Below are 25,084 nucleotides of genomic sequence, written 5' to 3'. Positions count from 1 at the left end.
CCCTGATGAGGATGTCCCATATGTTCTTAAAACTGGACTGATCCATTTGCTTCCAAAGTTTCATGGCCTTGCAGGTGAAGACCCGCACAAACATCTGAAAGAATTCTATATTGTCTGCTCCACTATGAAACCCCCAGATGTCCAGGAGGATCACATATTTCTTAAGGCCTTTCCTCATTCTTTAGAGGGAGTGGCAAAGGACTGGCTTTATTACCTTGCTCCACAGTCCATCACGAGCTGGGATGACCTCAAGAGAGTATTCTTAGAAATTTTTTTCCCTGCTTCCAGGACCACGACCATCAGAAAGGATATTTCAGACATTAAACAACTCAGTGGAGAGAGCTTATATGAATATTGGGAGAGATTTAAGAAACTATGTGCCAGTTACCCTCACCACCAGATTTCTGAGCAGCTTCTCCTCCATTATTTTTATGAAGGACTCAGTAACATGGAGAAAAGTATGATAGATGCTGCCAGTGGTGAAGCCCTTGGAGACATGACCCCTGCTGAAGCCAGAAATTTAATTGAGAAGATGGCTTCCAAGTCCCAACAATTTAGTGCCAGAAATGATGCTATTGTCATTAGAGGAGTGCATGAAGTAGCCACGAATTCATCTTCATCAGGTGAGACTAAGAAGCTTGAAGGTAAACTAGATGCCTTGGTTAACCTGGTAACCCAACTAGCCATGAATCAAAAATCTGCACCTGTCGCCAGACTCTGTGGTTTATGCTCCTCTGCCATCCACCACACAGACCTTTGCCCTTCTGTGCAACAATCTGAAGCAATTGAACAGCCTGAAGCTTATGCTGCAAACATCTACAACAGACCTCCTCAACCTCAGCAGCAAAATCAACCACAACAGAACAATTATGACCTCTCCAGCAACAGGTACAATCCCAGGTGGAGGAATCATCCCAACCTTAGATGGTCGAATCCTTCACAACAGCAGCAACAACAACCTTATTTTCAAAATGCTGCTGGCCCAAGCAGACCATATGTTCCTCCACCAATCCAGCAGCAACAACAACAATAGCCCTAGAAACAACAAACAATTGAGGCTCCTCCACAACCTTCCCTTGAAGAACTTGTGAGGAAAATGACTATGCAAAACATGCAGTTTCATCAAGAGACCAGAGCCTCTATTCAGAGCTTAACTAATCAGATGGGACAATTGGCTACACAGTTAAATCAACAACAGTCCCAGAATTCTGACAGATTACCTTCTGAATCTGTCCAAAATCCCAAAAATGTGAGTGCCATTACATTGAGATCGGGAAAGCAGTGTCAAGAACCTCAACTAGCAAATGAACCTGCCCAACCTCACTCTACTCCAGAAAAAGATGTTGGATCGAGTGGCCTCAGAATAATTAAGAAGGGGGGGTTGAATTAATTATTCCTAAACCTTTACTAATTAAAAAATTATTCTTCTAAGGCTTTTACTAAATTGTTAAGAGAATGAGGAGTAGAAGAGAAACTTAACAGAAAGTAAAAGCGAAAATTAAATGCACAGCAGAAAGTAAAAGAGTAGGGAAGAAGGAAACAAACACACAAGAGTTTTTATACTGGTTCGGCAATAACACGTGCCTACATCCAGTCCCCAAGCGACCTGCGGTCCTTGAGATTTCTTTCAACCTTGTAAAAATCCTTTTACAAGCAAAGATCCACAATGGATGTACCCTCCCTTGTTCTCTTTGAAACCCTAGTGGATGTACCCTCCACTAGAACTGATCCACAAGAGATGTACCCTCTCTTGTTCTTAGTCAAACCCAAGTAGATGTACCCTCTACTTGTACCACAAAGGATGTACCCTCCAATGTGTTAAGACAAAGATCTCAGGCGGTTAAACCTTTGATACTTTGTGAATGGGGATAAAAAAGAATTCTCAGGTGGTTAGTCCTTTGAACACTTTTGTATTAGGGAAAGGGAAGAATCAAAAGAATTCTCAGACTGTGTCGTTTTGAATTCTTTGACAAGGGAGAAGGGAGACACAAAAGAATTCAGGTGGTTAGTCCTTTGTTCTTTTGGAAAAGGGAGAAGAGAGACACAAAAAGAATTCAGACGGTTAGTCCTTGGCGAATTCTTTTTGACAAAGGGAGAAGAGAATGAAAAGATGAATAGCACAAGTTTTCAAGGTTTAGATAACCAGAAAACTTTAGAAAGCTTTTTGGTACAAATAAGAAGAAGAAGTTCAAAGAGATTCAAGGCTTGTAAAGGATTGTAAGAGATTGATTGGAAAAGTATTCAAGATTGAATGAATGAATGAAAATGCAAAACAAAGCCTTGCTTTTATAGACTCTTCATGTTTGGTCAAGAAGACCTTTTGGAAGAGTTATAACTTTTAGAAAAAACTTAAAACCAATTTGAAAAAGTCAAAAACCTTTTGAAGAGTTACATCTTTTGATTTATTCAGAAACAGTCACGGGTAATCGATTACCAAATCAGTGTAATCTATTACACAAGGCTTTTATGTGAAAGGATGTGACTATTCACATTTGAATTTGAATTTCAACGTTCAAAGGCACAGGTAATCGATTACCAAAACATTGTAATCGATTACAGTTTTTTGAAATTAATTGGAACGTTGTAAATTCAATTTGAAAACCTTTTCAAAACAATTTTGCTACTGGTAATCGATTACAACAATCTGGTAATCGATTACCAGAGAGTAAAAACTCTTTGGTAAACATGTTTTGAGAAAAATCATGTGCTACTCAGTTTTTGAGAAAAACTTTTTATACTTATCTTGATTAGGCCTTCTCTTGATTCTTGAATCTTGATCTTGATTCTTGAGATCTTTAACCTTGAATCTTGATTCTTGACTCTAAACTTTCTTCTTGAGTCTTGAATTCTTCTTGATTCTTATCTTGAACTCTTGAATTGTTCTTGATTCACTTGAGTTGTTCTTTGATTGATCTTTGAACTTTTTGTCATCTCCTTTGTCATCATCTTTTGCTATCATCATTGTTATCATCAAAACACCTTTGAATCACCTTTGATTCAGCATGAAACTTTGCTTCTACAAAAGATGATGCCAAAAACGAAAATGTAAAGAGTAAGTTACCTAACAATTTCTATGCAGGTGACTCTAAAGAGAAGCAACATATCCCTCTTCCATTCCCTCCAAGAGAAAATTCCAACAAAAAATGGAAGAGACGGAGAAGGAGATCTTGGAAACATTTAGAAAAGTAGAGGTAAACATACCTCTGCTGGATGCAATAAAGCAAATTCCAAGATATGCTAAATTCTTGAAGGAGTTGTGCACTAATAAGCCGAAGCTTAAAGGAAGTGAAAGAATTAGTATGGGCAGAAATGTCTCCGCATTGATTGGTAAATCTGTTCCCCAAATCCCTGAAAAATGTAAAGATCCAGGTACATTCAGCATACCTTGTATTATAGGGAACAATAAGTTTGACAATGCCATGCTAGATTTAGGAGCTTCTGTTAGTGTTATGCCTCTGTCTTTTTTTAATTCTCTATCTCTTGGTCCCTTGTAGTCAACTGATGTGGTAATTCATTTAGCTAATAGAAGTGTTGCCTATCCTGCTGGTTTCATAGAAGATGTCTTAGTTAGAGTTGGTGAACTGATTTTCCCTGTTGATTTTTATATTTTGAATATGGAGGAGAGATTTTCTAAAGGATCAGTTCCCATCATTCTAGGAAGACCTTTTATGAAAACTGCTAGAACTAAGATAGATGTATATGCAGGCACACTATGTATGGAGTTTGGTGATATAACTGTTCATTTTAATATTTTTGATGCTATGAAACACCCATCTGAAGATCTTTCTGTATTTCATGTTGAAATAATTGACCATGTTGTTGATGAATACATGATTGATCTTCATTCTAAACTGCATACCTGTCACTCTTCATGCATTGAATCTGAATTTGTACTTGATTATATGTCTGAATTTGATGCTGAGAGTGAATATGAAATTGATATTAGTTACATGTCTGGTGATGATTTACCTCTTGAGATTGATTTTCTAGAGTCAGATAGAACTAACCATGTTTCAGGAAGTACACATACTTCTGTCTTTCTTTATGAGGTACAGGCTGAGAAACCATCTCTTTCTACCACTATCTAACCGGCCACACCAGAATTGAAGCCTCTACCATCAAATTTAAAATATGCTTACTTGGATGATAGCAAAAGTTTTCCAGTAATTATATCTGCCTCCCTTGCTGATGAGCAAGAGGAGAAGCTGTTATCAATTCTCAAGAAGCATAAGAAGGCTATAGGCTGGACCCTGGCGGACATTCCTGGTATTAGCCCATCCACATGTATGCATCGAATAAATTTAGAAGATGGAGCTAAACCAGTAAGACAACCACAGAGAAGACTCAACCCGGTGATTCTTGATGTAGTGAAGAAGGAGGTAACCAAGCTTTTGCAAGTTGGAATCATTTATCCTATCTCCGACAACCAATGGGTGAGTCCCGTCCAGGTAGTCCCGAAGAAAACCGGCCTCACCGTGATAAAAAATGAGAAAGAGGAGTTGATTCCTACTCAGGTGCAGAACAGTTGGAGAGTATGCATCGACTATAGGAGGCTGGACCAGGTTACCAAAAAAGACCATTTTCCACTGCCATTCATTGACCAGATGCTTGAACGCCTGGCAGGTAAATCTCACTACTGTTTCCTTGATGGTTTTTCTGGTTATATGCAAATCACTATTGCTCCTGAGGATCAGGAAAAGACCACATTCACCTGCCCCTTCGACACTTTTGCCTATAGGAGGATGCCTTTCGGCCTGTGCAATGCCCTTGGTACTTTCCAGCGGTGCATGATTAGTATTTTTAGTGATTTTTTAGAAAATTGCATAGAGATGTTTATGGATGATTTCACTGTATATGGATCCTCTTTTGATATTTGTTTGGATAGTCTGGAAAAGGTTTTGAATAGATGCATTGAAACTAAACTTGTTCTAAATTTTGAAAAATGTCATTTTATGGTTGAGCAAGGTATAGTTTTAGGCCACATTATTTCCAATAAGGGCATTGAAGTAGATCTTGCAAAAATTTCTGTTATTTCACAATTGCCTTACCCCTCTTGCGTGCGAGAGGTGAGATCTTTTCTTGGTCATGCAGGATTCTACAGGCACTTTATAAGAGATTTTAGCAAGGCACCTGATTGGACAACCCCATTTGAGCTATTGTGCGATGCATTCAATTACACATTGGGGGTTGTCCTTGCTCAAAAGATCTCCTTACTTCAACTTACTTCTTTTCCACCATGACTTAGGGAGTTTTTCTTTTCCTATCTCCTTCTTTACTTTTATTACATTTGTCCGATTCTATTAGATGGTTTAATTGCTTTTAATCTTTTAATTGTGCTACATTGAGGACAATGTGTTGTTTAAGTATAGGGGGAGTGTTCTTCGGTTTTGGTTTTGCTAGTTTTGTTTGTGTTAAATTTGTTAGTTTTGTTGGGTTTCTAGTTTAATATTTTAGGTCAATTTGCATATTTTTCTTTGAATTATAGGATATGTTCAAGAAATGGGTAATTGTTCTGAAAATAAAAGTCTCTTGACATTTTGTGATTTGAAATCCTTGTTTTTCCTCTACATGTCATGATAGTTTTGAAAGCTCAATTTGAAAGTGATAAGTTTACCTTTGTGAGAATTTGAGCCATCCATCATCATAATCTTTCGGTGTGTTTTGCCCCATTGATTGCTTGCACAATAGCCTTGGCTTGATTCTTGTTGATGCTTCCTAATTCACATGCATATTTGGAAATGATTTAGGCAATTTTGTTCTTATAAGCTTCTAGCCAAATGGACTTACCTTGAATTAATTCCTTTGATAGCCCCTTTGAGCCTATGTTCCCCTTTCTTTGTTTTGAAGCTCATTACAAGCCTTAAGTGAAAAACCATGATATCACCTTACCCTTAAGGAATTTTGGAGCTTTGGAATTGTTTTGGGAATAAGTGTGTGTGGGGGGGGGGGGGGGAGGGGTATGTTTCATTGGAAGATATGATTTTTGGCCATGCTTAATGTTTTATTTTGGCCATGCTTGATGTATATATATATATATATTGCCTAGTTCTTGCTTTAATCTTCAAATTCGTACTGTTTAAAAAAAAGAAAAAAAATGAAAAAAATTCAATTGTTGCAAATTCTGCAAATTCGTACTGTTCAAAAAAAAAAAAAAGAGAAGATGAAAAGAAGTGAAGTTGAATAAATGAGGTCTTGTTATGAGGACTTGATTTGGGAGCCTTGGTTGACTTTGTTGATATTAGAGGGTTTGGGTTTACTACTTGTGCTTAATTTTCACTTGTTCCCCATTGCTCCTCTATTCCTTTGGGATTTAGTTACTTATTCCATATTTTTTCCCTACCTTGTCCTTGGCCCCATTACAACCTTTAAAGACCTTTTGATCCTCATGTGCATGTGTTTGTCAAGTTGTTGTCAATTTTAGAATTTATCCAAGTCTATGTGGTGTTTGTTTTCATGGGTGCTTTGAGAGTAAACAATAGCCTAGACACTTGAGAGATAGAGTGTATATCTTGTGAGGCTTAATCATTTTTCATTCTTGAGCTGATTAACTATTTTGCCACGATTGGGTTGCTTGGATGATTTTCACGAATGTCTTGACTCTTTGGATATCTTCATGTTAGTTGTTACCCATTCCTTTCATTCCTTGATGTTCATTGAGAAATATGTAAATGTTTTTGTTTGTCTCTCTTTGATATCCTTGGATTTTGTTCTTTATTTCATTTTGCCCAGGAGTGCAAAAGGCTAAGTATAGGGGGTTTTGATGTGCCATTATTTTCTCCTATTTCTTAACCTTTTTTTGCACCGTTTTAAATACTGATTAGTCTTAATTGTCAAATTAATTAGGCAATTTTATTATTTGGGCCCATTCAGCTAATTTGATGTTTTTAATCTAATTTCAAGAATTAATGAAGCATTGGGCTTGAATCCAGAATTGGGCTTGGACTTGAAGAGGGCAGACTATTTTATTCTACAAAATTAGATCTTATTTTATCTAGATATTATTTAGATTTGATCTCATCTAGATATTATTTCATCTAGATCTTATCTAGATTTGATTTTATTTTATTTATGGGCTTGGATTTAAAACAAATTTGTAAGCTTTGGGGCTGGAAAACTATATAACAACACCAAGGTTCTAGTTTCTCTCTCTCTTCTCTCTCCCCTATTTTCGTTTTCTAGTTTTAGGCTTTTTCTTGGAGACATTTTTTTTCGTTTTGCAATTCCAGTAGCAATAAAATTTCGTTCTTCAATTTATAAGTTCGTTATCTATTGATTAATGGAAGGCTAAGTCCCCAGCGTTGCTTTCTCTTGAGGGTCAAGCGCAGTTCTCTTTGAGGTTCTCTTATGATGCACACATTGTAAATTGTTTTTTACAATTCGAGTTCAGACTTTTAGTTTTATCAATAAAATTTCGTTCTCTATCTGATTAATGGAAGGCTAAGTCCCCAGCGTTGTTTTCTCTTGAGGATCAAGCACAGTTCTCTTTGAGGTTCTATTATTATTGTTAAATTCTGTTTAGTTCTTTTTCCTCTTCACTAATTACTTTGAATTTGTTGCTATTAATTCATGCATGCTTAGTGCTTGATTAATTGTCTCTGCGCTTAATTTACGTTCATACTTAACGATCGTTTATGAGTAATTGGTGTATGCGTTGCTTAATCACATAATGAATGCCTAATGTTAAATTTCGCTTAGTAATTTAATTTAGGGTTGGATTAAGTGGTTAATCTGATAAAGGATAAATTCTCGCAACCTAGGATAAGAGACTTGCTTGTGAATTAAAGGGAAACAACGTATTTTAATTCTGATATTTCTATAAATTAATTTTACTCGCTATTTAATTTACAAAAGCAAACAACCCCCCCCCCCCCAATTTGTTACTATTTCCTACTATCTGTTATTAACATTTGGTTTATCATTGCTCGTTGGGAAATGACCTAGGATCACTTCCTAGTTACTATATTTTAATGTTTATTTGATTCAGGTATGGCCTCGATCAGCGGCTATCGACAAAAAAAATGTCTAAGTTACCCGGGCTTAGCGATTCAGCCTCACTTAGCCACAGGTAGTTCAACAAGAGGATAAATATTCATCCTCAAAGGATGAACTCGCTTAGCGCGGTAAACGCGCTTAGCTAGTTCTTCAGAGAACGCCTCTATACAATGAGTATAGATGAACTCGCTTAGCGCAGCATGCTCGCTTAGCGAGTTCATCGCATCTTCCAGAAAACACAGAAAACATAGTTCGTTTTCTTGCACTTTTTAAACCTCTAAAAGGAATATCACACATACAATGTGTGCATCATACCGAATACAGTATACAAGCGTATATAGTCCTAATCTTAAACTAATTCTAACAAAACATTAAAACCATAAATATCTAAAACTACAGTGAAGTCTTCTATCCTAAAGTTTGGACAAGAAAATAGAGAAAAGGAATCAAGGAACTTACTTGGATGGTGTATGGTTGTTTCTTCGAAGTTGATAATGCAAAAAGAAAGCACAGATGCAAAATGTGCAATTTTTTTGAGAGAGAGAATGCAGAGACGAAGTTTTCGAAATCTGGCAAGTGTGAGTGTAACTGTTGTTACACTCACTTAGCCAAATTTGGATCGAATTGAAGTTGGCTTAGCTCATCCTTGGCCAGCTTAGCGGACCAAATCAACCTCAGATGCAAGGGTTGGGTGTAACGACCCGCCTCGTCGCTACGATATCCACACTCTAATAGTCGATAATTTCAATTTTTATAAAAAGAACTCCCTTAATTTTTGCTTATGAAAATAGAAGTGATTTTGTCACAACATAAATTCATCCAACAACACGCCATTACTTAAGTGAATATGCATAATTACATAGAAACAATAATTCGGTACATGTCATACACATAATGAAAATTAAATATGTTCATATACATAATTAAAATCCCAGTTTTACATCTTTAACTCAACAAAATAAAACTTAAAAACCAACTACAGAGGAGTTGATTACAAAACACAACGCTCTCCCAAAATAACGCCAGCGTCATCATGTCGGCTCGACGGCTCCTCACCAGAATTTTACTCCCTACACCCTGCCACTGTCATTCTGCTCCCACGAACAAGGTTCGTGATCATCACAGGTATCAACCACACAATACAAAATTGCAAGGGTGAGTTTATTATAAAAAGAACCAATACCAATTCCAAATAACCACAATTAGCAAGGAACATAGGCAAACATGATGAGCATACACAACAATCATTATTCAACACTCATATCCAACAAATATTCATCATCCACATCCAACAATTACTCATCATCCATCCATGGACCCAATCAAGACTGCACAGAATGATGTATGCACCTGACTCAACACTCAGATGCAATGTGGTACGTACCTAAAACAACCAAATCTCAGGAAATAGCCTAAGCGTGTCCAGTGGGTTTACAAACATGCATTTCATGAAAGGATAACGTTTACAAAATCTCTTTCTCTAAGGTTTTTCAAAGGAAGCATAAGACATGCAATGGCGGTTCCAAAGTCAGAAAAGATGCAAAGACAAGATAAAACTAACGAGAAACAAGCATAGAACCATGGTTACCTCGAAAGAAAATGAAAGGTCAGATTAGGGTTTTCGTTCTCTACCGAAACCGCAAGCCAAGTTGGAAGATTCCGCTTCGGTTGAAGGGTTCCTCTCAGTGTGGGTTTTCAATGGAGAACAATGATGGTTTGTGGTGGCTAATAGTGGCTGTGGGTGATGGAGAAAGTGCTTGGAACTTTAGAAATGGCTTTGGAAGAGGCTTCCTCCAGAAGCTTCCTCGTGGCTTCTTTGAGAAGCTTTCTCAAGAGACTTCTTTGAGAAGCTAGATCCTTATCTATCCACACCCCTCTATTAACTAAATTAACCTACTTAAAAATAATTACGGATGAAAATAACGCAACAAAGAATCAAACATCAAACATAATTTCTAATAATATGTATATATATATATATATATATATATATATATATATATATATATATATATATATATATCAGGGTGTTACATTGGGGGCTAAGCGCTTTAGACTCTTGGCATAACGCATGACCTAAGATGCGCTTAGCGTGAAGTTGGCACTTAGCGAAAGGACTATTTTTCAGAAAATGTTTTCTAAGTTATTTTTCAGTCCCTTCCTTAGCAAATTGAAACCCTTATATCTAACATTCAAGGATAAGCTGATATACTCCACTGTACAGATTATACAGCAAGTTCCAAATGATCAAATGCATGCAAAAACAAAGATAATAGAAATTAAAATTGGGTTGCCTCCCAGAAAGCGCTTCTTTAACGTCATTAGCTTGACACATAGCTTAATACCTTAGGGTGGCATGAAAGTCACATAGAACACATCTTCCTTGAAGTTTCACCTTTTAGCTAGAAATTCCATGAACTTCATATAGTCTGGAAGTACATTCCAAATCATTTCAAGAAAGGTGTTAGTGATTAAAGAAAGAATGACACTTAAGGTTTCCTCATGCTCTCCTTGCCTTCCTTTTTTGACAATCAGTTGATGAGGAAGGTTATTGATTTGAAGAATACTTTCTTGTTGGTTTTCTACTGTTGAGTACTTCTCCCATTGTTGTTGTACTTGTTCCTCATCTTTTTCTCTTGACTCATGCTCTTTTACAGGGCTTTCCTCTTGAGCTTCAACCTCTACAAAGTATTTTTCTTGTCTGGACATAAATTGAGTCACTACTTCTATCAGCTCAGCAACCTAGATTTCTACACTTTGGAGTGCTCATTGAGTTGATTTAGTTGTTTCCCTGAATTGCATCAACAATTTATCCAGATTGGAATCTCTTTCTGCTTCATTTTGATAGTAAGGTTGTAACTCTGGTCCCCCTTGAAATTTTTCTATTGAGTAGCTCTTGCCAAAATGAATTTCATGATTTTTCATTGAATTTTGATTGGCTTTTGAGCTAGCATGGTGTCGCAACCTACCCTTCGGCGGGAGGGCGACGCGAGACTCACGGGTGCGTCTTCCATGGGAGGAAAATGCGCGGAGTCGCCACCAACGTTTATTTGAGGGAAACGTCGGAAAAACCGGAAAGGCGTGTGATCTACGAACTTTAATCGTGAAAGGTTCGGGAGTTGTTTTTACGCACGGGAAAGGTGTTAGCACCCCATGCGTCCGTCACAAGGGACGACAACCTTTAACCAAGTGTGCAATATCATGTCTTTGATTTTTTTTTATTTTCCCTTTTTTATGTTTTTATGTCTTTTTATGCCTTTTTGTATTTTTTATCTTTTTTGTCTTTTTGTGGACGACAAGGGTGTTTCCCTCGCTCCTATGTATCCTCAATTGCGATGAGGAAATCAGATCTACGTAGTTCTTTGAGAACTAAACGTTGGTTAAGTTGTTTTGATCTTTTTCCGAAAGATCGATTTTAACCGCACAAAAGTCGTTTAAGGCATTGAACCATTAAACGATCTTTTGATTCTTTTGAAAGGAGAGAAACGTTAAGGCGTTGGACCATTAACGATCTCTTGGTTTTGAAAGGAGAGAAATGTTAAGGCGTTGGACCATTAACGATCTCTTGGTTTTTGAAAGGAGAGGAACGTTAAGGTGGTGGACCATTAACGATCTCTTGGGGTGGTCGACAAAAGCGGGGCTTTTGCTCCTACGTATCCTCAATTGCAATGAGGAAATCAGACCTACGTAGTTCTTGCAAAAGCGGTAAAGTTATGTGTTGATTTTATGCTTTTGAACGGTCTATGTTAACCGATAAAAGCAAAGAGGACCGTTTAAGGCGTTGGACCTTAAAACGGTTTTGAGTGACTTTGCGGACGAAGCTGGATTTGTGAATTGATTTTAGCCTTAGTTTCACTTTGGTTATTAGTCAATTCATTCAAGGAAACTTCCAAAGAAAAACGTCCGATTGATTTTTTTGATTATTTTATTCAAAGATATTTTGATTATTTTATTATTATTTTTCAAGATATTTTGATTATTTTATTATTATATTGCCTTTTTTTGGTTTAACCGTGGTTACAGCGTGAACGATCAATTAGATTTTGTTTTAACAGTGATTAAACGAGATTACAACACAAATGATAAGTTGAAATGCATTTTATCATTTATTAGGTGAGAAAACGGATTAAATAAACGGTTAAAAGCTCGTTAAAGCGGAAGAAAAGAAAACTGAAAGTACACAAAAACAAGTAGGGACCACTAAGGATGCATAAAATGAATTGAAAGATTCGATTTCGGGAACTTACCGGTTGAAGACTGAAGAATGATGAAGAACGAACGAAGAACGGTGAAGAATTTTCACAGAATCACTTACCGAAGCGTTACGGAAGCACTTCGACTCGATTTTTCTTCACGAAAACGTGTTTTTTTGCCCAAAATAACCGAAATGCATAGCCAAGGGGTCTGGAATATTTTTGAAACAGCCCCCTCCCCTATTTATAGGGAAAAAGAGAGGTGCTTTCCGCCCAGAGGCTTCTTGAAGAAGATTTCTAAGCGTACCCCAATTACTAAGTTCACCCCCCTTTTCGTACTTTACGAAAAAGTTACGGAAGCCTTACGGAAGTGTTTCGGATTTGATTTTCATCTTTTTTTTCTCTTCCCTTTCACCAATGTTAAGTGAAATATGCTTACCCAAGGTTTTTGGAAATTTTACGGAAGCATTACGGAAGCCATGGAAGCCACGGAAGCCCCGGAAACCATTTTTCAACAACTGGAGGAGCTCGCCGCCCAGTTGCTTCCTCCTTAAGCTACCCAATTTCCAAAATGTTTCGGAAGGGCCTAGATTCAAATTTCTATTTACGCCCCTATCTTGATAAGTTCACCCCCCCATTTTTGTGTTTTTGGCCGTTTTCTTTTCGAAATCTCACAAAACTTTATGGATTCCACCGTGATAAGTGTTAAGCCTTCCGAAGCGATCAACAATGGTCCTCGGATGAAATTAGAGTGTAACAGTTTATTTACACACCCCACTTTGCTAAATACGCTCTCGTTTTCGTGTTTTTGACCGATTTCTTCTCGAAACATCTCGAAACTTTACGGATTCCACAACGATGGGTGTTAAAAATTTTGAGGTGGTCAAGCGAAAGTCTCATGCCAATAAACAATGGTCCCCAGACGAAATTAGGGTATGACAGTTGTCCCTCTTTACTTATCTTTTATTGGAGATAAAAGTGAAGTAAAGATAAGACACTAATTTCATTCGAGCGGAACATCATTCGGCCGACCAATATCCCAACCAGTGGGACCTGTCATTCAGAAAGAAAAGAAAAGGCATCAGAAGCGTCAACAAAACTTCAGTGTCTTGAAAGCGATAAAATCGGATAACCACGACGTTTCCACACACTATCGAACTTGATCGTCCCCGCCCAGCAGAGAAGAATCTCGTGCGTCGTCGGGCTTGAATGTCTCCGAACGACGAGAGTAAAAACTTGCAAATTTTTTGAAAATAATCAGAATCGGATGACGAACATCATCCTGATACCGTCAAACTCGTTTGCCTTGGTTGACGAAAGGTGCGAACGACCATAAGGTATCTCCGCTTGCCACCTGACTCGCTGTCCCTGGATGACAAAAGGTGGATAAGACGATGTTAGTCTCTGGTTGATGAAAGGTGCGGATAACCATACGGTACCTCCGCCTGCCACCTAACTTCCCGAGTTAGGGTTAACAAAAATCGTTTATACGGATAACCACTTGGGTATCTCTGCATGTCACCAGACTTCATGGGCCAGGACGACAGAAACCGTTTGCACGGATAACCACTTGGGTATTTCCGTATGTCACCTGACTTCACAGGTCAGGATGACAAGGGCGCAGAAGATGACGTAAGTCTCCGCGTGTCAACGGGTTTGCTTGCCCCTGATTGACAAAGGGTGCAGAAGACGATGTTAGTCTCTGCGCATCAACGGGCTTGTTTGCCCCTGGTTGGCAAAAGGTGCGGATAACCATATGGTACCCCCGCATGTCACCTGACTTCACAAGTCAGGATGACAGGAACCGTTTGTACGGATAACCGCTTAGGTATCTCCGCATGTCACTTGACTTCACGGGTCAGGATGACAGAAACCGTTTGTACGGATAACCGCTTGGGTATTTCCCTATGTCACCTGACTTCACGGGTCAGGATGACAAAGGCACAGAAGATGACGTAAGTCTCCGCGTGTCGACAGGTTTGCTTGCCCCTGATTGACAAAGGGTGCAGAAGACAATGTTAGTCTCTGCATGCTACCGAACTCTGAGTCTGACGGATAGCGAAAGAATGTTTATACGGATAACCACTTGGGTATCTTCGCCTGCCACCTAACTTCACGAGTTAGGATCAACAGAAATCATTTGTACGGATAACCACTTAGGTATCTCCGCATGTCACCTAACTTCACGGGTTAGGATCAACAGAAATCGTTTGTGCAGATAACCACTTGGGTATCTCCGCATGTCACCTGACTTCACGGGTCAGGATGATAGAAACCGTTTGTACGGATAACCGCTGGGTATCTCCGTATGTCACCTGACTTCACGGGTCTGGATGACAAAGGTGCAGAAGACAACGTAAGTCTCCGCGTGTCAATGGGTTTGTTTGCCCCTGATTGACAAAGGGTGCAGAAGACGACATTAGTCTCTGCATGCTACCGGACTCTGAGTCTGACAGATAGCGAAAGAGTGTTTATACAAATAATCACTTGGGTATCTCCGGCTGCCACCTAACTTCATGGGTTAGGATCCACATAAATCATTTGTGCGGATAACCACTTGGGTATCTTCACATGTCACCTGACTTCACGGGTTAGGATTAACAGAAACCGTTTGTACGGATAACCGCTGGGATATCTTCGCATGTCACCTGACTTCCCGGGTCAGGATGACAAAGGTGCAGAAGACGATGTAAGTCTCCGCGTGTCAACGGGTTTGCTTGACCCTGATTGACAAAGGGTGCAAAAGACGACGTTAGTCTTTGCATGCAACCGGGCTCCAAGTCTGACGGATAGCAAAAGAGTGTTTATACGGATAACCACTTGGGTATCTCCGCTTGCCACCTAACTTCACGGGTTAGGATTAATAGAAATCATTTGTGCAGATAACCACTTGGGTATCTCCACATGTTATCGAACTTCACGGGTCACGATAACAAAAGGTGGGGCGGTCGACAAAAGCGAGGCTTTTGCTCCTACGTATCCTTAATTTGTGATGAAGAACTCATACCTACGTAGTTCTTGAGAAAGCGGTGTGAGACTAAAATAGTCTCTACCGGAAGATGCTGACATCTCCAGAAAGGGTGCAGATAACCACATTGGTCTCTGCTTGTCAATCGGACTTGGGGTGATGCAATCCTACCCCGCAAGGGCATTGGATAGAAGACTCCAAGAAGATTGGGCCATAGATGCAAGAGAAGCCCTAGGGTTCTTATGAGCCTTAGGGTAGATTCTGGGCCCATGGGCTAAGTTTGAGCCCGCTTATCTTTGTACATATTAGATTAAGGTTTCATTATTTTTGGGCCTTGTATTTAGGGCTCCATAATATAGGTAAGGTACCCTAGAAATGTAGGATTTTTCAGCCCTTGTATTTTAGGGCACCTAGACTAGTTTTTTTGTATTAGGGGTAGTTTTGTAATTTCACATGCATTAAGTGAATATTTGATGTGTGAGGTTGGAAATAAATTTAATTGAATTGGGAGAAGCCCAATGCAAATAAATTTTAGAGGGGGAGGTGAGCATTTGCTTGCTACACCCCATTGCCACATCATATAGTCACACTTTGTGCATGTCCTTCATGCTTTACATGCCTCATGACACCTAAGCACACTTAGTGGAGAATCTTGGACTTGATATTGGATTAGTGGGCTGAACCATAGCTAAAATTCACTAATCATAATTAGTGAAATTTTGGATCCAAAATTTGGCTCCACAAATTCAATTTCAAATTCAAGTGAAATTTGAATAAAAAATTATATTTCCCTCCAATTTTGTGTGACACTTAGGCTATAAATAGAGGCCATGTGTGTGCATTTTTTTGAACTTTGATAATTTGAATATTAACTTCAGATTTCAGAGCTCTTTTAGAGCACAAAATTTTGTGCTCTTCTCTCCCTCTCCCTTCATTCATCTCCTTCTTCCTCCAAGCTCTTATCCATGACCTCCTATGGTGGTGAGCTTCTTCTAGACTCATCTTCTCCTTGAAGTGGCATCTCCTCTCTCTCTTCCTTCTCCATTACACTGCCATTTATCTTCCAAGAAGCAAAGGAATCCATTGATGAAGAAGATCCTAGGCCAACAAGCTCCAATGGAGCTTACATCATGTGGTATCAAGAGCATCTTCATCTAGGTGATTTTCTTTTGCTTCCTCTATCTTTTTTGTTCGGTGAATTTTCTTTAATTCCTGGTTCTTCATCTTATTCTCCATGTATATCCTCCATTGTCTTGTGGTTTGGTTCTGTTTAGAGTAGATTCAAAAAAATAAACCGATTAAATCTTAGATCTACACTTGTTCTTGCATCTCTATGGTTCAAATTTTGTAGATCTACTCTTGAATCTTGTTTTTGTGTTGATTTTAGGTTCTATCAATTTTCATTCATAATATTCTTGTGCTGAACCTTTAGATCTAAATTTTCTTCCAAAATATTGATTAGAAAAAAAAACACAAAAATCTAAGTGTAAATCACTTAATCCATGTTGTTTTAGAGTCATGTTTAGTCATAGTAATTGTCACATTATGCTCTAAGTTTGTGTTGAATTTTTATTTTGTTTATTGAATTCTAGATACATTTGTTCATGTATTCTTGTCATTCTTATCCTATCTTTTGAATTTTGAGTCTAATTCATGCATGTTATTTAGTTCATAACATGTTCTAAATCAATTCCTAGAAGTAGTCTTGTTGTTGAACTCTTTTTTGTTTTCTAAGATTCCTACATGATGCCTATGATGAAGTTGAGTTGTGGTGCTGAGTTGTGGCTGGATTTGTGAATCAAATAAGTCTTAAGCTCTCTTGAATTGTGTTATTCAAGATAATTGAGCATAAGCAAACACAAATTGTAACTATCCAAGCCTTAAGCAACATAAACACTACTCTTGATTTCTAGGTTGAAATCGCTGGTGCTGGCAGCTTGAACATAAAAAATTGTATAAATTACTGGGAATTGGTCACAACGAGTTTTGAACTGAAATTTTTACTAAATTTTCTAGACATCTGGAAAAAAATTATAAAAAAAGAACCAAGCGATTTGGATTAAAGGAAAAAATAAGAAAAATCACACAAGTTGGCAGAAAAATCAGTGTCCAGGAAAAAAAAAAGTGAAAGGGAAGTGTGCTTGTTGTTTTGGCTCAAAAATTTGTTCTATAATTGGTGCCTATTTTATACCAATCATAGTTCTGAAATTTAAATTGAAAATTATTGTGAAAACAAGTGCCAAAACTAGAGGTTTCTTGAGTCTTTTTTTCTTTTTAGTTTTTCTACTCTACTCTAGAGCCATTCTAGGTTTCTCTTTGAGTCCTAGCTTGCTTTTTTGTGCTTTTCATTGCTTTAATTGTTGAATAATCCTTGAAAATTTGTCTTGTTAAAACTCTATTGGTTTAGCTTTCATTTCATTTTTTTTTGGTCTTTGGTTATTGCTTGTCTCTTTGTTTCCTTGCTTGTGAGTTGCCATATAGGGAATTGGAAAGGAGGATTGGTGCCATCCCTTGAAGAATTTGAGTCAAGAAGCAAGGCGCCAACCACCTTAAGAGCTATTGGACTAAGAAGCACTTCAAATTGAGTGAAACACCAAAGAGAGAATAGCCACCACAATTGAGGACTTTTTTTTTGTAATTTTGTAATTGGCAATTTGCTTTGGTTTCAAATTTTGTAACAAAAAGGCCTTTCATTGGAAGTAAGTTGGGAGCCTCCAATAGGTCACCCTACTTCCATTTGTGTGTAATAATTTTAGGAAATTTTCCCTTAGGATAGTGAGTGTTTTGTTGGGAACCTTAAATGAGGTCATTCAAACACTTTTAGGATCCGCCTAGTTTGCATTTCTTGCACTTTAATTTCTTGCTTACTTTCATAGCTTATTTCCTTTATCCTCCATTGTCAAATCGCCTAGATAGCTTGCCTTTTACCAATTAGTTTTTACCTTATCTTTCACACCTCTTTTAGTGTTTATTTTGGCTAGTTTCAACCATAGTTTCTTTTACCTTTTGATTTCAAACCCCCAACAAGAAAGAACCATAACTTAGGAACCAACATGAGTCTTCATTCTTCATCTAGTGTTAATGGTGAGGGTTCTACTCCTAAGGACCCATTGTATAAGATATTAGATGAGTTGAGTTCTCTCAAGTTATGGAAAGAAAAAATAGAAAGAAAAGAAAAAGGAAAAGAGAGGGTAAAAATAAATCAAGATGAGAGGGAACAAATAAGGGAAGAAGAAAGAAGGAAAATACTAAAAGAGTTAAGAAAAGAAAAGCATGCCTCCTATAGTAGTCATAACTCTTGCAAGAGTCTAAGTGAAGAACTTCGTGACTATTATGAAGGAAAGCATAGGTCACATCTTAGACCTCACTCCCATAGGAGAGAAAAGGAAAGAAAGCCTCATGAGGCTAACATTAACCTCCCATACTTCCATGGGAAGGACAATGTAGAGACTAACTTAGATTGGGAAATAAGGGTAGAGCAACAACTTAAAAGAAAGTCTATTTCAAAATCTTATGACTCTCACTCTTATCCAAAGAAAGACCAAGATCAAGGCATCTTAAGGGTGACACCTTCTAAGCCCAGAGATGATAAAGGGAAGACAATAGAAAAGCAACCCCTTAAGGCTAGTATGCAAGAGAAGACTAGCTCTATGAAGTGCTTTAAATGTCTTGGAAGAGGACACATTACTTCTCAATGCCCCACCAAGAAAACCATGATTATGAGGGGCCAAGACATTTATAGTAGCCAAGATGAGGCTACTACTTCACCTTCCTCTAGTGAAAGTGAAGAAGCAAAAGGGGAAGAATCTAGTAAAGAGATATACCCCCAAGAAGAAGGACAACCTTTAATGGTTAAGGAGGAGTGTAAGGAGGTAAGTGTCTCCTCCAAGAGGTTAGCTAAGAAGGAAAGATATTTTGAAATAAAGACAAATATTAAAGAAATTTCCCCTCTTAGACAACCTCCACATTTTCTCCTTTATAAAAAGACACTTGTTAGCATTGCAACACCTCTTAGGCTTGAGTTTATTCCTCAGGTAAAGGAGTTGTTGGATGAGGGTTTGGTTCGCAAGAGCTTAAATCCTTGTGCTTTATTGGTGCCCAAAATAGGTATTATTAGGCACCAAATCCCTAAAATAGGTGGTATGATGAATGCTTTGAGTGGTGCACCACTCTTTTGTAAAATCACTCGTGCACCCAACATCTTCATGATTTGTGTACATAGGGACTCATTAGGTAGGTTTGTTCTTATTTTTAGTTTCAATACAAACTTAGGTACTCATATGGGACACCTTAGGTTTGTCATACTTTTTGGTAGGAATAATCAACATGAAAATACAGAAAAAGGTATGTTCTATTGCATTTCTTAATTTTTAAAATAGTGATCAAGGGGTTCCCATGAACCCTAAGAGAATAAAGGTCATTCCTGAGTGGCCCACTCCACCAAGTGTAAGAAAAATTTGGGGCTTCCATGACTTAACAAACTTTTACAAAAGGTTTGCCCCATATTTTTCTATACTTGTAGCACCACTCATTGAGTTGGTGAGGAACCATGTTCCTTCATGGGAAGATGCCCAGGAAATGGGTTTTCAGACCTTACCTTACTTCAACATACCAAACACCACTAATACATATGTTTTTGTTCTTTTTATATGTGTTGAGGAAAAAATCCCAGAGTTTCAAGAACCTCGGGATTTGAGGTCAAATCCTTTTCAAGGGGGAGGGAATGATGCAATCCTACCCCGCAAGGGCATTGGATAGAAGACTCCAAGAAGATTGGGCCATAGATGCAAGAGAAGGCCCTAGGATTCTCATGAGCCTTAGGGTAGATTTCGGGCTCATGGGCTAAGTTTGAGCCCGCTTATCTTTGTACATATTAGATTAAGGTTTCATTATTTTTGGGCCTTGTATTTAGGGCTCCATAATATAGGTAAGGTACCCTAGAAATGTAGGATTTTTCAGCCCTTGTATTTTAGGGCACCTAGACTAGTTTTTTGTATTAGGGGTAGTTTTGTAATTTCACATGCATTAAGTGAATATTTGATGTGTGAGGTTGGAAATAAATTTAATTGAATTGGGAGAAGCCCAATCCAATTAAATTTTAGAGGGGGAGGTGAGCATTTGCTTACTACACCCCATTGCCACATCATATAGTCACACTTTGTGCATGTCCTTCATGCTTTACATGCCTCATGACACCTAAGCACACTTAGTGGAGAATCTTGGACTTGATCTTGGATTAGTGGGCTGAACCATAGCTAAAATTCACTAATCATAATTAGTGAAATTTTGGATCCAAAATTTGGCTCCACAAATTCAAGTGAAATTTGAATAGAAATTCAGATTTCCGTCCAATTTTGTGTGACACTTAGGCTATAAATAGAGGCCATGTGTGTGCATTTTTTTGAACTTTGATCATTTGAATATTAACTTAAGATTTCAGAGCTCTTTTAGAGCACAAAATTTCGTGCTCTTCTCTCCCTCTCCCTTCATTCATCTCCTTCTTCCTCCAAGCTCTTATCCATGGCCTCCTATGGTGGTGAGCTTCTTCTAGACTCATCTTCTCCTTGAAGTGGCGTCTCCTCTCTCTCTTCCTTCTCCATTCCACTGCCATTTATCTTCCAAGAAGCAAAGGAATCCATTGATGAAGAAGATCCTAGGCCTACAAGCTCCAATGGAGCTTACATCATGGGGTCTCCGAATGACAAGGTGCGGATAACCGTATGGTGTCTCCGCATGCTACCGAACTCTTGGGTTGCTGGATAGCAAAGGGTGTGTGCAGGTTACCGTCGAGTGTCTCCGCATGACACCTGACTCTTGGGTCACGGTAACAAAAGATGGGGTGGTCGACAAAAGCAGGGCTTTTGCTCCTACATATCCTCAATTTGCGATGAGGAACTCAGACCTACGTAGTTCTTGACTTTGTGAGACTAAAATAGTCTCAGTGTTTTTTCACTAAAATGCGAAGATGCTTTAGTAAAGAAACAAAACCTCCAACTGATAAGAACAACATATGATTTTTTGATGAAAAACAATGTGTCTATTGGGGAAGGAGAGTATGCTGATGAAATTTTCTCATAACCATAAATGAGATTTTGGATGTTAGCGTTTCGTTTCTAAACGACCATTTAGAGGAAACACTGGGTCCAACAAAATAGAAGAAAATCACTCGAAGTGTATCAATCTCACATAGATATGTCATGACTTAATTTTGCAAATCATTTCCTATCAAATCAAAGATTACGTGCATGATCATGGATCAATAGGACTTTTTTGGGAATGGTGATTTGGTGAGGAATTTGGCTCTGAGTGTTTGGGCCTTTTCCTTTTCTGTTTTTGTTTAGTGCGGGGTGAGAAAGTCGCTAGCGCACAGGATTTTGGTTGGCAATCAAAGGGAGGGGACCATTTCAAGTCGTGGTTTTCTTTCTTTTCTTGTTTACTTGTGATAATTCTGTATTGTTCAGATATTGTCTGGTCCAAAGACCTTTCTGTATATTTTGTTTTCTTCTGATCTTTGATCGGGAATTTTCTTTTTTTTTTGCTTTCTTCCAATCTTGATTGGGAATTTTCTTCTTTTGCTTTCTTCCGATCTTTGATCGGGAACTTTCATTTCTTTGTTTTCTTCCGAGGACAAGGATGGACATTCTCACCCTGGGTCAAGGTTTATGGTAAGTTGGGATTTTGGCTCAAGGCTTGTAGAACGACTGGACATGATATATGTCAGGGTGTTGGTTTGGCCACCGGTTCAGGGATAAAGGGGATGTCCCACATTATTTCCATGACACACATGCAACAATGATGATTTGGAAATTTTATACAAAACTGGTCATGCACGCAACCATGTGGACGTGTAGTCCTCTAAAGGCGAGGGCGTGTAGCCCTCTGAAGGCGAGGACGTGTAGTCCTCTGAAGGTGAGGGCGTGTAGCCCTCTGAAGGCAAGGGCGTGTAGCCCTTTGAAGGCGAGGGCGTGTAGTCCTCTGAAGGCGAGGGCGTGTAGCCCTCTGAAGGCGAGGACGAGTAGTCCTCTGAAGGTGAGGGAGTGTAGCCCTCTGAAGGTGAGGACGTGTAGTCCTCTGATGGCGAGGGCATGTAGCCCTCTGAAGGCGAGGGCGTGCAGCCCTCTGATGGCGAGGACGTGTAGTCCTCTGATGGCGAGGGCGTGCAGCCCTCTAAAGGCGAGGACGCGTGGTCCTCTGATGGCGAGGACGTGTAGTCCTCTGAAGGTGAGGATGTGTAGTCCTCTGAAGGTGAGGGTGTGTAGCCCTCTGAAGGCGAGGACGTGTAGTCCTCTGAAGGCGATTGCGTGCAACCCTCTGAAGGCGAGGACATGTAGTCCTCTGATGGCGAGGACGTGTAGTCCTCTGAAGGAGAGGACGTGCAGTCCTCTAAAGGCGAGGACGTGCAGTCCTCTAAAGGCGAGGACGTGTAGCCCTCTGAAGGCGAAGACGTGTAGTCCTCTGAAGACGAGGGCGTGCAGCCCTCTGGAGGCGAGGACGTGTAGTCCTCTGAAGGTGAGGACGTGAAGTCCTCTGAAGGTGAGGGCGTGTAGCCCTCTGAAGGAAAGGACGTGTAGTCCTCTGAAGGTGAGGGCGTGCAGCCCTTTAAAGGCGAGGATGTGTAGTCCTCTGATGGCGTGGATGTGTAGTCCTTTGACGGTGTGGACGTGTAGTCCTCTGAAGGTGAGAGTGTGTAGCCCTCTGATGGCGAGGACGTGTAGCCTTCTGAAGGTGAGGACGTGTAGTCCTTTGAAGGCGAGGGCATGCAGCCTTCTTAAGGCGAGGACGTATAGTCCTCTGAAGGCGAGGGCGTGCAGCCCTCTGGAGGCGAGGATGTGTAGTCCTCTGATGGCGAGGATGTGTAATCCTCTGAAGGTGATGACGTGCAGTCCTCTGAAGGTGAGGGCGTGTAGCCCTCTGAAGGCGAGGATGTGTAGCCCTCTGAAGGCGAGGATGTGTAGCCTTTTGAAGGCGAGGAGGTGTAGCCCTCTAAAGGCGAGGAGGTGTAGCCCTCTAAAGGCGAGAATGTGTGGTCCTCTGAAAAGGCGAGGACGTGGATCCCTCTGAAGGCAAGGACGTGCAGTCCTCTGAAGGCGAGGACGTGTAGCCCTCTGAAGGTGAGGGTACTAGTACCCAAGGGTCCACCCTTATGAGAAAGCAAGAGATTGACTCATTGAGAGGGCCGGTCATTCCAAATTCAAAAAGATTGGACAGTAGATGTAGGAAATCTATGTAGTTAACATGATTTTTAGTGATGCATATGCATGCAACCTTTGTCTTGAAATGTGGTAAATGCGGACTTCGTATGCAACAATGCAATGTAATGGAAAGTTGTACAATGTTCATGACATTCTTTCCCTATTTTGTGATTTTGATTTGGATTTGATTTTTTCGGAAAACACAGATCTACTGTCCTTTTGAAAGAGGTGATAATTCAGGCAACCTCATCCTATCTTTTGCAAATCTCTTCGGGAACTCCCTCAGAGTGTATGTTCTGTTTGATTGAAACACTTGACCATTTTGGAGTGACGACAATGGAGTCATTTGATGTTTAATCAATCCATTGAAAACCCAGGGTTTGTCCCCCTCTTTTTTGTTTAAAAACATTGACGAGTGAGAACTTTTGATCTGCCCCTATCTTCACTTGAGGCTCATGCACGGTGCCCCTCATTGCCCCAGTGTAAGGCTTTGAGGTACCAATCGTTGTCTTTCTTCATGACCTTGTAGCAGGGAACCTATTGGGTGAGAACTTCTAATCTGCCCCTAGGTTCGCTTGAGGTTTTTGCATGGTGCCTTTCGTTACCCCAATGTAGGGCTTTGAGGTACCCATCGTTGTTTTGTTTTCACAACCTTGTAGCAAGGAATAATGAAAGAAGTGGTTGATTCTTGCAAAAAGAATTTTCCAAGGACGAGAAATAGTTGAAGGATTTTTTCAGTTGACGGATTAAGTCAAATGACTCCTATTATTGATAACTCACTTCTCTCTAAAAAAGACAAACTTTCCGGAATGATAAAATGAGGTCACATGGACGTCTATATTTTACTTGAAAACACAGTCAATCAAATGCTTTTTTCCTTTTCTTTTTGAACTTTTCTGCTTTACTTGTTGTTTACGGCATCCTCACCAAATGTGTAGCACGAGTAATTTCTGATTGAACGGTCTTGGAAGTCCAAACTCAGGAGCGCATGTCGCTTAAGCAAACAAACGAATGGCTTGCACCCACATTCCAGTGGAAGCAAAGATGTAATTACGAGAGGATGAGGGACAAAGATGTCAAATTTATCCATTTTATTTAGCATTGCAACTGTGGTTTATAATAATGGCATAAACTTCAAAATCCTGATGAGTCATTAGAGACATCTAACAACAGCTCTCAAAATTGCCTCATGTGTGGTGTTGCTTGTCAATGTTAGGATTCACAAGCGATTCTCCTCAAATTTCAGCCAGCCTGCATTAATTAGACTTTTCACCTTACGCTTCAAGGTCATACAATGCTCAATGGAATGTCCTGAAACTCCATGATATGCACATGTTGCGTTTGAGTCGTATCCTCGGAAAAAAGGAGGTTGAGGAACCCTGGCAGGGGTTATGGCTACCATTGCATTATCAAGTAGATATGGGAGTAAGTTAGCGTATGGCACCGGAATTTGGGGTGAATCCTACATGCTTTTTGCTGCAAAATTCCTTTTTGGTTTGCACTATAGGTGGTGTTTGGGCATTGGACATGCAGTAGACAGACTTTGTGATTGATTTGGGGATGGCCTTTGTGGATGACTGGGTGGTGGGTAATGAGAAGAGCTGATATTGATTGAGTAATGACATTGTCTGGCTCGTGGGAAGTTTGGCCATGTAGGAATGGCAATCGCAACATGGGTTTCTCCCTCATTCTCATCCTCTTCATTTGCCCCAGCTTTCTCACTTATCAAAGTAGGATGA

The 25,084-nt window shown here is 39.4% G+C and overlaps 1 non-coding gene across 1 annotated transcript; it reads right to left on the bottom strand.

Annotated features, from left to right (window-relative positions):
• Positions 1–295: 295 nt before the first annotated feature.
• LOC114411029 lies at positions 296–402 on the bottom strand. Its single transcript, XR_003666416.1, has one exon. It is a non-coding gene; the product is annotated as a small nucleolar RNA R71 (small nucleolar RNA).
• Positions 403–25,084: the final 24,682 nt, after the last annotated feature.

The sequence above is a fragment of the Glycine soja genome, chromosome 4 (assembly GCF_004193775.1).
Source record: "Glycine soja cultivar W05 chromosome 4, ASM419377v2, whole genome shotgun sequence".
Lineage (NCBI taxonomy): Eukaryota > Viridiplantae > Streptophyta > Magnoliopsida > Fabales > Fabaceae > Glycine > Glycine soja.
Note: the sequence above shows the minus strand (reverse complement) of the source record. Positions and strands in the feature narration are given on the sequence as shown.